Here is a 12421-nt window from a genome sequence, read left to right as displayed (position 1 = left end):
TTCTGACACTCCAAAAATCACAACAAGTCTGAGGATAGACTGAACAATGCACTACACACATTTAAAATAAAGTAAAACTGCAAAGTAGGAGAGTGTTAAAAGTGTAATTACCCCACAAAACACCACTTGTAATGGAATACAAATGTTGTGATGTGATGTTTGGGTTCAGCTGGAAACTTTCCATGCTTGTAGACCTTTTCCTCTCAAGTCCACCTGCACCCAAATCTGTAATTTTGGTTTTTTTAATTTAGAATATTTTTGAGATTTGCTGTTTGCACTAACAAAGAGGTGGCTTGGAGGATAACCCCACATCAAATACGACACCATAAATCCAAACTGTGTCCAACAAGAACCTTCTTAGCCCAGAGGCACAAATGGCTCCACAGCAAATCCCAGAGAAGAGAACAGGACTGGAGCCTGGGATGATGGGAAGGATGCCAGGGGATGGATGGGAACTGCCCAAACCCATCCCTGAGCTCCCATCCCAAATGGGAAAGGCTTCGGGTCACCCTGAGATGGGACTGACCCCACCCAGCTCAGCAGCCCCGGGACAGAGCTCTGGGAGCTGGAACTCAGCACAGGGAGCAGCAGGCAAGGAACTGCAGCCCCTGGGGCTGCCACACACACCGGGGGCCTGAGGGGATCCCTGTCCCTGTCACACCCCTGTCCCTGTCCCTGCCACATCCCTGTCCCTGTCCCTGATGGGATCCCTGTCCCTGCCACATCCCAGCCCCTGCTCCTGAGCCCTGCACCCCAGCCCAGCCCAGCCCAGCCCCAGGGAACCCTCCCAGAAACCCCGGGGACACAGCAGGGACAGGAGGGGAAGGAAGGACTGGCTAGAATAGAAATCCTGACCTCCTTTAGTTCTAGGCCGAGGAGTCGCTCCAGAAACAGGGACATTTGTGACAGCCATTAACTGAGGCTCACACGGCCTCTGGTGGCTCTGGGACTGGCTTTGGGCTCATCTGGAGAGCTCCAGATAGCCAAAGAAATCAAGAATTTGCTGAGCACCAGGGCAGGACTAAAATACATGGGCACTTGTTCCCACAGCCCATCCAGAATTAGATGGGTCTGAGATTGGGTTTGGGCTCATCTGGAGAGCTCCGGACAGCAAAAAAAATCAGGGATCTGCTGAGCACCAGGGCAGGGCTAAAATCAACCAAAATCTGTTCCCACAGCCCATCCAGAATTAGATGGGTCTGAGATTGGGTTTTGGATCATCTGGAGAGCTCCAGACATTAAAAAAAAAAAAATTGGGGATCTGCTGAGCACCAGGGCAGGACTAAAATCCACCAAAACCTGTTCCCACAGCACATCCAGAGCTAGATGGCTCTGAGATTATTTTCTGGCTCATGTGGAGAGCTCCAGACATCCAAAAGATCAAGGATTTGCCAGGGCAGGACTAAAATCCACCAGCACATCCAGAACTAGATGGGTCTGAGATTGTTCCCCCAGCCCATCCAGAATTAGATGGGTCTGAGGTTATTTTTTGGCTCATCTGGAGAGCTCCAGACATCCAAAAGATCAAGGATTTGCTGAGCACCAGGGCAGGACTAAAATCCACCAGCACTTGCTCCCACAGCCCATCCAGAATTAGATGGGTCTGAGATTGACTTTTTGCTCATCTGGAGAGCTCCAGACATCCAAAAAATCGAGGATTTGCTGAGCACCAGGGCAGGACTAAAATCCACCAAAACTTATTCCCACAGCACATCCAGAACTTCCACACAGGACAGAAATATCTGAGAACAAGGTGCAGTAAATCATCCATTTTCCTTTTTAACCACTACAAGTTCCAGTGATCCCACCTTGTAAAGCACCTCGGGAAGAAAATGAAGTTTTTTAAAAACCCCCAAACATATGTCAAGATCTCTAAGCATGAAGTACATGAAGGGAAAAGATTATGGATTTGGAGTGGGCAGAATTGTCTTACAAATAAGCCTTACCTAATGTTAGTTCAGGGGAGGCATAAAAATACCCTGAATTTGTATTAAATAAAAATACCTTGATTTGTATTTGCACTGCAAAGAGGCTCCCAGAGCTCTCTGAAAATAGACACAGTGCAGAAATGGATCCCTCATAAAGGAGAAGGTTTATTTCTTAAAGCATCACATCAACACAGTGGAAGAAGTTCAAGAATTTGTGGTTTTGTTTATTTGGGGAGGATGGGAAATACTTCTGTCATTCAAAATAGCTGTGTTTTAAATGTTTGGGTTTTTCTTGAAATGGATTTTTGGGGCCTCCCCACCCCTGGAAGTGTCCAAGGCCAGGCTGGGTCATCCCTGCCCATGGCAGGGGTGGCACTGGGTGATTTTAAGGTCCTTTCAACCAAACCATTCTGGGATTTTATGATTTTCCCAAGCAACAAAGAAATTATCAACTGCAGGCATAACAAATATTTGAGATTGTGATTATTGAGGAGTCTATAAATGAACTACAACTGGTGTAATATCTGAAAAGTTTGTGTAAATTTTTAAATTTTTGCACAGATTTTTAAGAACTCCATGCAGATTCAATTTCCTCTCTCATCAGTTTGAAATCGTGTTATTCCCTTTTGGATATCAGTCCACAGAACTCATTTAGACATTAAACCTCCTCCCAAAAAAGTGTTTTTGGTGGTAAAACACATCCCTGGCCTTCCCTTCAGCTCCAGCAAGGCACAAACATTCACTGAGTGATGGGAAAGGGCTGCAGGTGAATGAGTGATCCCAGGAGTGGATCAACAACCCAGAAAAAATCAGTGCAGTGTAAACTGGATTGAAATCTATGGATTGTAAACTGGATTGCAATCTATGGATTGTAAATTGGGTTGAAATCTATAGATTGTAAATTGGGTTGAAATCAGTGCATTGTAAACTGGATTGAAATCTATGGATTGTAAATTGGATTGAAATCTGTGGATTGTAAATTGGATTAAAATCTATGGATTGTAAATTGGATTGAAATCAATGGATTGTAAACTGGATTGGAATCTATGGATTGTAAATTGGGTTGAAATCAGTGCATTGTAAACTGGATTGAAATCTATGGATTGTAAATTGGATTGAAATCTATGGATTTTAAATTGGATTGAAATCTATGGATTGTAAATTGGACTGAAATCTATGGATGGTAAACTGGGTTGAAATCAGTGCATTGTAAACTGGATTGAAATCTATAAATTGTAAACTGGATTGAAATCTATAGATTGTAAACTGGATTGAAATCAGTGGATTGTAAATTGGGTTGAAATCAGTGCATTGTAAACTGGATTGAAATCTATGGATTGTAAATTGGATTGAAATCTATGGATTGTAAACTGGGTTGAAATCAGTGCATTGTAAACTGGATTGAAATCTATGGATTGTAAATTGGATTGAAATCACTGGATTGTACCCAAAACCCAACTGGCCACAGCACTGGGCAACTTCCAAAGGTCTCTTCCAGCCTCAAGGTTTCCACATTTCTGTGTCACAAAAAGTGAGGTTTCTCTCTGGATCAGGAGCTGTTAGAGCAGCTCCTCTGCTGGGTGGGACTGCACCTGAAAATCCCAACAGCGATTCCAAGGTTTCTCTGCATTCCTGCCACCCAGCTCATTAAAGATCTACTTTGCCTCTCAAAGTATCTTTGTGACTCTCTTTGTCCCTCTGTCACACTTCTACCTTACTGTTCTACTGAGCAGTATTCATAGTGAAATATAAAAAAGGAGACAAAGTCAGACAAAAACCATTAGAGAATTTAAAAAGTGACATTTCCTTAATATCTCTTCCTACTTCTCACCTCACAATTAAAAACCAGCCCCCAAAAAGTGACAGTTTGGACGCTGTGAGTGATGCAAATCTGCCTCAGGACTGACAAAGCATCTCCCAAGTGCAGCAGCAGCAGCAGATCTGGGCTCCATGACAAGATAAAGAGTTATCTTGCTGATAACAGAACCTCTGCAACAGCCTGCAAACACCTCCCTGCCTGCTGGGGGCTGGGCAAGGTGAAGAGGTAAAAGCAGTGCAAGTCCCATCAGCACTTAAAGTTTAAATGCAGGAATTCCCCAAGTTGGGAAGTGCCCAAGGTTGGACAGTGTTGGAGATTTTTTCAGGGATGGCTCAGAAGGCAGCTGTGAGGAGCAAATTCTCACAGCCTGTTTCTGTGAACAGCAGAAGTTCTCAGGTTGTTTTTAATTACAAGTAAAAGTGACAAACATGAAGGCCTTGAGAGCCTTGCATACCAGAGTTATCAGGCAGCTTTCTCTTAACAAGTAAATATTCTATCTTTGGCTGTTTTGGGAAAGCAAAAATAATTTTGAGAACCCAAATCTTGGTATTGGAAACAACAGGAGGGGTTGGTGTGTTATCTCTGACCTATTGTGAGCTCGGGTTTGCAATATGCATGAACTTGATTAACATGGTTATAAAAAGTGACTGATTGAGTCAATAAACGGAGCTGATGCTGAACAATGAAAGGTGGGTCCTCTCCCTCCATCTTCAATAGGACAGGGCTTGGAGCAGCCTGGGACACTGGGGATGTCCCTGCCCGTGCCAGGGGGGGATTAAGATGATAAATAAAGTCTGAGACTTCCGCTGCACAATTCACCTGCCTTTCTCTCTGCCTTGCTACAACTTTTCTTCAACATTTTCCCTCCTAAGATCACTGCCATGACCCAAGATGCCGTGAGCTGCTCTCCCTTTCTCACCGTGTGCAGCCACTCCCTGCATTCCCGGCTGAGTGAGAACCCGCCAGCAAACACCACCAGGGAACAGAAGGGTGAGGGGTCTCGTTGGCCACAAAGGCTCTTCTGCTTCCCACACCCAGAGCTCAGAGCTGGTGTGGCCAAACCACAGAACAAGCACGGTTCTGACTGAGCAGGACAGCCTCAGACTTCAAATCTTTTTGTTTCCAACCCCTGCTAAACCACCACAAGTGAAGCCAAGCACTTCTTGCTGCTTTTTTCTGTGTTCAAATTAGTGATGTGTGTGAAAAATGCATGTTTTATGATTGGCTTTTTGCAAATATTAACATGAATGTTATATGTGTTGTGTTAGAAAGTGATGGTGTATTAATTCTCCTAAGTAGTGTGTTAAATAGAGTTTTAGGTTATAAAAATTGTTAAAATAGAAACTATGCTATTAGGATACTTTTTTAAAGAAAGGACTGGCAGTGAGACAGCAGCCACAGGACACCTGAATCTTTCAGAGAAAGAGAATTTATTGCTCCATTATCAGGAGAAATGAACTTCTTCCCGCCTCAAAGGCACTGTCAGGATTCAGAGGAAGAAGCTGATGATGACCAGAGAGAATCCTGTGTTTGAGAGGAATTTATGCACCATGTGTGAGGTGTATGAATATGCAACAGGCTGTTGCTTTTAAGGGTTAACCTTTCATTAACTTGTGTCCTTTTTTGGGCTCGTGCTGCCCAGAAAAAGGTACTCAGACATCCATAACTTTTTGTTTCGATTGTCTCATATTGTCCTAATCCAAACTGTCCAAATTATTATTACTCTAATTGTATTACTATTTTCATAACCCTTTTATTACTATTAAACTTTTGAAATTTTAAAAACAAGCGATTGGCGCTTTTCACAATGTGAAAGCCACCCAATGTCCACTGTAAGAAAACCCTGTGTTAGCTGAGGAATTGTACAACCCTCCTGCTCCACAGAAGATTATTGTTTTGCAAAGTTCATTGTTTTGCAGAGTTCTGGTCAACTTTATTTGTCACCATCTCAGCTTGGAAAAGCTCTCAGCACCCACGAGCACTGAAGGGGTGTGGAGAAGGGAGCAGATCCTGCGCTGCTCTCACACTCAGGTGCACCAGCACACCCTGGGACAGGCAGGGAGAACCAGCAACAGCCCTGGGGTGTGAGAGCGCTCTGCCCACACAAACCCACGCCGAGGACGAGTCAGAGCCAGCAGAGCTCGGCCTGAGCACCACAGACGTCAGCCCTGGCTGGGGACAGCAGGGTTTGGAGCAATCAATGAGCAAACCCCGACCTGAACTCGGCGTGCCCTCCGGCCGCCCTGCCCTGCCCATTGTCCCATCGTGGGGTGCAGGGACATTCCCACTGCTGGAGTGGGAAAGGCTGAGAGAGCCCAGGGAACAAAGGGGAATTACCTGGGGCAGCTCTGGGAGAACAATCCCGTGATAAATATCCCCCAGAGGAGGAACTTTATTATTGTGGGGGAATTGTTGGGAACGGCTGCTCCACAAGTTCTCCGACAATAACCACTCAGCCAACTTCCCTGTACACAAATGGCAAACGCTGCTGGTGCTGAGAGCAGAACGGAGCCCTGAACTTAGCAACAACCCCAGGGTTCCACCTGCTCCTGTTCTGCTCCCGCTCCTGTTCCTGTTCCTGCTCCTGTTCCTGCCCCTGCTCCTGTTCCTGCCCCTGTTCCTGCTCTTGTTCCTGTTCCTGCTCCTGTTCCTGTTCCCGTTCCTGCTCCTGTTCCTGTTCCTGTTCCTGCTCCTGCTCCTGCTCCTGTTCCTGCTCCTGTTCCTGTTCCTGCTCCTCTTCCTGCTCCTGTTCCTGTTCCTGCTCCTGTTCCTGCTCCTCTTCCTGCTCCTGCTCCTGTTCCTGCTCCTGTTCCTGTTCCCGTTCCTGCTCCTGCTCCTGTTCCTGCTCCTGTTCCTGTTCCCGTTCCTGTTCCTGCTCCTGTTCCTGCTCCTGTTCCTGTTCCTGTTCCTTTTCCTGCTCCTGTTCCTGCTCCTGTTCCTGTTCCTGCTCCTGTTCCTGTTCCTGCTCCTGTTCCTGTTCCTTTTCCTTTTCCTGTTCTTGCTCCTGCTCCTGTTCCTGTTCCTGCTCCTGTTCCTTTTCCTTTTCCTGCTCCTGTTCCTGCTCCTGTTCCTGTTCCTGTTCCTGCTCCTGCTCCTGCTCCTGTTCCTGCTCCTGCTCCTGTTCCTGCTCCTGTTCCTGTTCCTGCTCCTGTTCCTGTCCCTGCTCCTGTTCCTGTTCCTGCTCCTGTTCCTTTTCCTGTTCCTGCTCCTGTTCCTGCCCCTGCTCCTGCTCCTGCTCCTGTTCCTGTTCTGTCCCTGTTCCTGTTCCTGCTCCTGTTCCTGTTCTGTCCCTGTTCCTGCTCCTGTCCCTGTTCCTGTTCCTGCTCCTGTTCCTGCTCCTGCTCCTGTTCCTGCTCCTGTTCCTGTTCCTGCTCCTGTTCCTGTCCCTGCTCCTGTTCCTGTTCCTGCTCCTGTTCCTGTTCCTTTTCCTGTTCCTGCTCCTGTTCCTGCCCCTGCTCCTGCTCCTGCTCCTGTTCCTGTTCTGTCCCTGTTCCTGTTCCTGCTCCTGTTCCTGTTCTGTCCCTGTTCCTGCTCCTGTCCCTGTTCCTGTTCCTGCTCCTGTTCCTGCTCCTGTTCCTGCTCCTGTTCCTGTTCCTGTTCCTGCTCCTGTTCCTGTTCCTTTTCCTGTTCCTGCTCCTGCTCCTGCTCCTGTTCCTGCTCCTGTTCCTGCTCCTGTTCCTGCTCCTCCCCACCGGCCAAAGCTGCAGGGAGGTCACAGGGCTCAGGAGGTGACACCAAGCTCCATCTTTTCCCAGCCTGGAGAAAAGCAGGCCAGGAGCAGGTTGATGAACGGCTGTGCCACTGCTGAGCTGTCCTGGCCAGCTCCTTCCCTGTTCCTTCCCTGGCTGGGCTGCACAGGAGGTGGACTTTGGGCAGGACTTGTGCTTTGTGCCTTTTGTGCAATCAGAGAACTCCAGTTCCCTTTCCTGGAGAAAAACTGGAGCTCAGATTTGTCACAGGGAAACACTGTGGGAAAAATCTACCAAAAAAGAAAAAAAGCCACTTCAAAAATAAAAATCTGGTACCAGAAGGACTGAATGCTGCTGCTCATTGGAATTCTCCCACTACAAGAGAAAGAAGTTTGTAAACTCATTTAATCCACTGGCAACACAGTATATAAATGTGGGTTTCATTAACTTATAAATGTGACTTTGAGTACACTCCGGAGAATCTCAGAACTGAGAAAATGTTGTGAAAGTGAAACCACTTTTTTTTTTTTTTTAATAAATGAAGCCCAAGATTGCCAAAATTCTCAGCTAAAACCTCCAGGAAACACAAGCACTCTGAACTTTCAAAGCCCAAATGAAGCTCTGCGAGACCTCTGCTTTTCCATTTCTGCCCTGGACAAGCACCTGCCTTAAAGCACAGCTAAAAACCACCTGGAATTCCACAAGGCAACAGCAAGCTGAACTGAAAAGCCACTAAAATGAAGAGAAATGAGGAGAGCCCAGAATCCCTGCCCAGCTTTAATTCTGTGCCTCCATGTCAATAAGTTATGATTCTGTTTAGCCCCATGAATGCCCTGTTTGTTTTAGGGGCAGCATGGAAGCAGAGCTGCCTCAATAGGTGGCCACACAATACATCTTTTGATTTTCATTGTGTTTAACATAATATCCCTTGCCACTCTTCAGACTGCGCTCCAAATAAAATTATTCCTGGCTGCTTATACATTCTATAGAGCGCTCATTGTTTTTGCATCCTCGGAATTCACAAACAATCATTTCCTTCTGTAGAATTCTGCATTTTCTCCTGCTCTGCACAAAAACATCCAGACATGGGACAAACACCAAAGGGCTCCATAATCTAAATTTTTGGACTTTGCAAAGACAAAGGACACATCCTAGCAGGTAAATCTGTGTTTTACAGAGCTCCACAGAGGAGCAGCTTCGAGGTTAGGTAAAACAAGTTCCTTTTTGACCTTTGTGATCCTCCAAGAGGGGATTTAGAGAGGAAATGACTCCACACACCAACTGTTAGGGAAGCTTTTCCCCTTTTCTAACTCTCTTCAAGTTCTTCCCAAGTTTTCCTGGCACACTGGAACTCTGTCCAGCTGCTCAGGAGCACTGGGCAAACCCGAGTACTTTGGCTGCTGATTCACCCCAGCGTGCATTTGTTGATTTAATGACAAATCAGTGAGTGAAACAATATCTCAGCAGTCAATACTTTATTGCTGCATGTTTAATAACCTCTCTTTCAAGAAGAGACTTTTATTTCAAAACTGACAAATGAAAATTATCCAAACTCACTGATATTGGTGAAAATGTGCCAAGGTTGAGGTTCTGAAGTTTCTTTTTTTGTCTCCCCCTACAAATTCATGTGTAATTTATGATCTTATGCAATTATTCTAAGGTTTGTAATTTTTCTAATTGAGTGAAAAGCCTGCCATTAAAAAGAGGGAATATAAAGCAGAGGGGGAAACGGAGATAAACTTTTTTTATGATCATGGTGAAAGTTCAAAGACTCACAGAAACAATAATATTGGAAAATACCTCCAAGATCATCAAGTCCAACCTTTGAACAAACATAATAACTCTTAAAGCAGAAATAAAGATTGAAATGTGAATATTATTCCAAACACAGGTTTTCCAATAATTACTTAACTCCAGCTACCTCTGCATCTTTAATCCTGCTTGAAGATCCACACCTGCCCCCCTGTTCTGAGTGAAAACCACAAATACAAACAAGAAATTCTGTCAAATTCAGTAAATAAGGAGAAAAATCTTTTATAAACCACGGTAATGCCCTAATATAGCAGAAATTTAGGGACAAAAAGTTTAAATTCACATTATTTTGTCCTTTAAACAAGCTATAAAAGAACCTCTCAACTGATTCTTCAGAAGGCTTCAAGCAAACTCCAAGTACACACAACTTTATTAAATCTTAGTTTTTTGTTCTAGAAATCACTAAGTTTCTCTATGAAAATGTTGGCTTTATCCAAGAAAAACTAAATTTCCCTCTGCTGAAACCTGAAGTTTTCTGAAGGTTTAGAAAACAGTCAAAAAATTAAAATTCCACCAAAGTAAAAATCTGATTTAACCAAAAATCTGCTGGTGACAGGAATTCCCACTATTACTAGCAAATGCCAGATGGTATCAAAATACAGATACGTATTGATATTTGTGTGGAAGAGAAAGGGGAATAAAGGAAAAAATAGGGAATGTAGCTGGATTTACTCATTTAAACAATTCATTATCCTTACAGTCAGATTTAGTGAGTTAAAAGAAGAGAACTTGAGCAGTTATGGAAGAAAATACAGGAACTGGACACTGAGGAAGAGGGAGGGAGGGAGAGGCAACAGGACTGAGGAAAGTGATCCATGACTGAACAGGAGAAAAAGCTGCTTGGGAAGGCAGGGAAAGGAAAAAAGGCCAGATACAGATGCAGATTTAAGCAGCAGAATATATTTTAAGCTCAGATTCCCCAATATTCTTAGACAGGAATGATATTTAGGACAGAAAAAAAAACGAGGACTCAACTTAGAGCTGAGGAGGGGCTTGATTATTGGTGTGGAGTTTTTTTTTGTCGGGTGGGATGTGAATACAGCATTTTTGAAAGGTGAGTGTGTTTGTTCCAGAAATAGATTATTCTAAAGAAAAATCAGATTGATATGCCGATCTCGGACAGCGAGATAGGGCTGTGGTGTATCGTAACAAAAATCAGATTGAGATCCCGATCTCGGACAGCGAGAAGGGGTTGTGGTGAATCGCGAGTGATTGGTGAGTGTACCGGCGTTCTGCTTTCTACAAGAAGCTGGCTACTTTAAGGCGTTTTATTTAAATAATAAATTTTAAAACCGGGGGAAGCAGGTGGGAAGCAGCAATTAGCCGAAACGCTGGGCGGCCGGGCCGGGCCCGGTGTGAGGGCGGCTCGCAGCGCGCAGGCCCCGCGCGTGAGGGGGAAGCCGATCCCGGCGCTCCCCTCAGCGCATCCCCGGCTGCCGCAGCGCGCCCCAGCAACAGCGCCTCATTAGCATAGCCCACCCCGAGCCGCGCCGCGCCATTGGCCCGCAGAGCCGCGGCGCGGACCAATGGCGGCGCGCTATGCAAATGCGGGCGCGCAGTTGCCAGGGCAGAGCTGGCGCGCGGCGGCCAATGGGCGCGGGCTCCATAAACAAGGAGCGCGATTGAGCTTTGTCACATTCGCCGGGCGCTGTTAACACTTTCCAGTTTAGGGCGAAATTAGCTCCATCTCCCGAGGATCAGGCTCATGTTCTACATTTCACCCCCACAGCAAGGGCAGGGCGGCGCAGCCATGATACACGGGATTTACGGATAAGCGCGCCCGCGTTAGGATTTCGCCCTGCCCGGCTCCGGGACGCCTTCTCCGGGGTTGGGATGCGAAAGATCCCCCAAGGCTGCCGGGTGGGAGCGAGCCCGGCTGGAATTCTTGCCGGGGCTTTAAAAAGCTCTAAAGTTCCCTGTCGCTGCCTTCCTTAGGCAGGTCACCTCCTAAAATTACTGTGTCAGGCCACTCCTGTCCTTCCCTTTTGAATTTATGTTTCACTGGTTTGGGTTTAACCCTAAAGACACAACATCCTTTATTATTATTATTATTATAATTCACCACCCCCCTCCCCGACAGATTTTAAGCAAATGAAATTTCAGCTCGTTCTACCGCCGCTAACGACTGAACATGAGCGATGCTGAAGCATCCTAGGTGAAATAAGCAAATTTTTTTTCTTTTAAAGAAAAAAAATAAATAAAATATTATCTGCCAGCATACTGGTGTCTGTGTGCCTGTGACGGCGTGAATCCATCACTGACCAGCACCGCTCCTGCTGGGGAGATCCCCTTCCCACGCGCAGGGGGGATGCGGCTGTGGAAAACCGGCGGCTGGAAATGCAAAGAGTGACAGACAGACAGACTTACTCTGGAAGCCCCCGGCTGTCCCTGCAGCAGAGCAGCAGCAGCAGCAGCAGCAGCAGCACTGTCCCCCCTCTCTCTCTCTCTCTCTCTGTGTCTCTCTACGCCGTGGCGGCCGCGGCGATGCCGGGCATGTTTTACTGCACTTTGCCGAGCCCGGCAGCGATGTGCCAGCGCCGCTGCGAGTCACTCACCTGCCGAGGGGGTGGGGGGGGCTTCCTGTTCTCCGGGGCTCCGCCAAGGAGCCACCGGCCAGGGACGGGGCACGGAGCCCCCGGAGCCCCCGGGCACGGCGGGGACAGCACCGGAGCCCGGCCGCGCTCGGAACCTGGGCCGGGGCAGGAGGGGCGCGGGCAGAGCCAGAGCCGCTCTGAGGGGCCCGGCACGGCCCAACTGCACTGAGCTGCCGCGGGAAACGGGATTTTAAATGTCAGCTCCAACAGAACTTCAGAGTTTTACCGGCTCCCTCAACCAATAACTTCATCTTGGACATTTTAGCAGTAGAGAAACTACTGAAGCATTTCCCTCCATGCCTTAAAACACCAACAACTCCCTCAGAGAAGCTAGTGAAATCTCCCCTATATAGCCCAAAACACCAGCAACTCCCTCAGAGAAGCTCCTGAAATCTCCCCTATATAGCCCAAAACACCAGGAACTCCCTCAGAGAAGCTCCTGAAATCTCTTCCTCATTCAACAATTTCACTTTGGACATTTTAGCAGTTATGAACCTACTGAAATCTCTCCCTATATACCCCAGAACACCAGCAACTCCCTCAGATTTCAGGAGTGAAGCTCCTGAAATCTCTCCCTGA

General features: G+C 46.7%; 1 protein-coding gene across 2 annotated transcripts in view; it reads right to left on the bottom strand.

Annotated features, from left to right (window-relative positions):
- DYRK1A (dual specificity tyrosine phosphorylation regulated kinase 1A) overlaps positions 1-12421 on the bottom strand; it is an 88497-nt gene that overhangs the window by 30874 nt on the left and 45202 nt on the right. Inside the window, exon 1 of one of the 2 annotated variants that reach the window (XM_074533911.1) lies at positions 11616-11924. The exons of the other annotated variant lie outside the window; for it this stretch is intronic. The gene's annotated coding sequence lies outside the window, so the exon portion shown is untranslated. Of the gene's footprint in view, positions 1-11615; positions 11925-12421 lie in introns of those variants that run through there. 2 annotated transcript variants of the gene reach the window in all.

This window comes from Zonotrichia albicollis, chromosome 2 (assembly GCF_047830755.1).
Source record: "Zonotrichia albicollis isolate bZonAlb1 chromosome 2, bZonAlb1.hap1, whole genome shotgun sequence".
Taxonomy (NCBI): Eukaryota; Metazoa; Chordata; class Aves; order Passeriformes; family Passerellidae; genus Zonotrichia; species Zonotrichia albicollis.
Note: the sequence above shows the minus strand (reverse complement) of the source record. Positions and strands in the feature narration are given on the sequence as shown.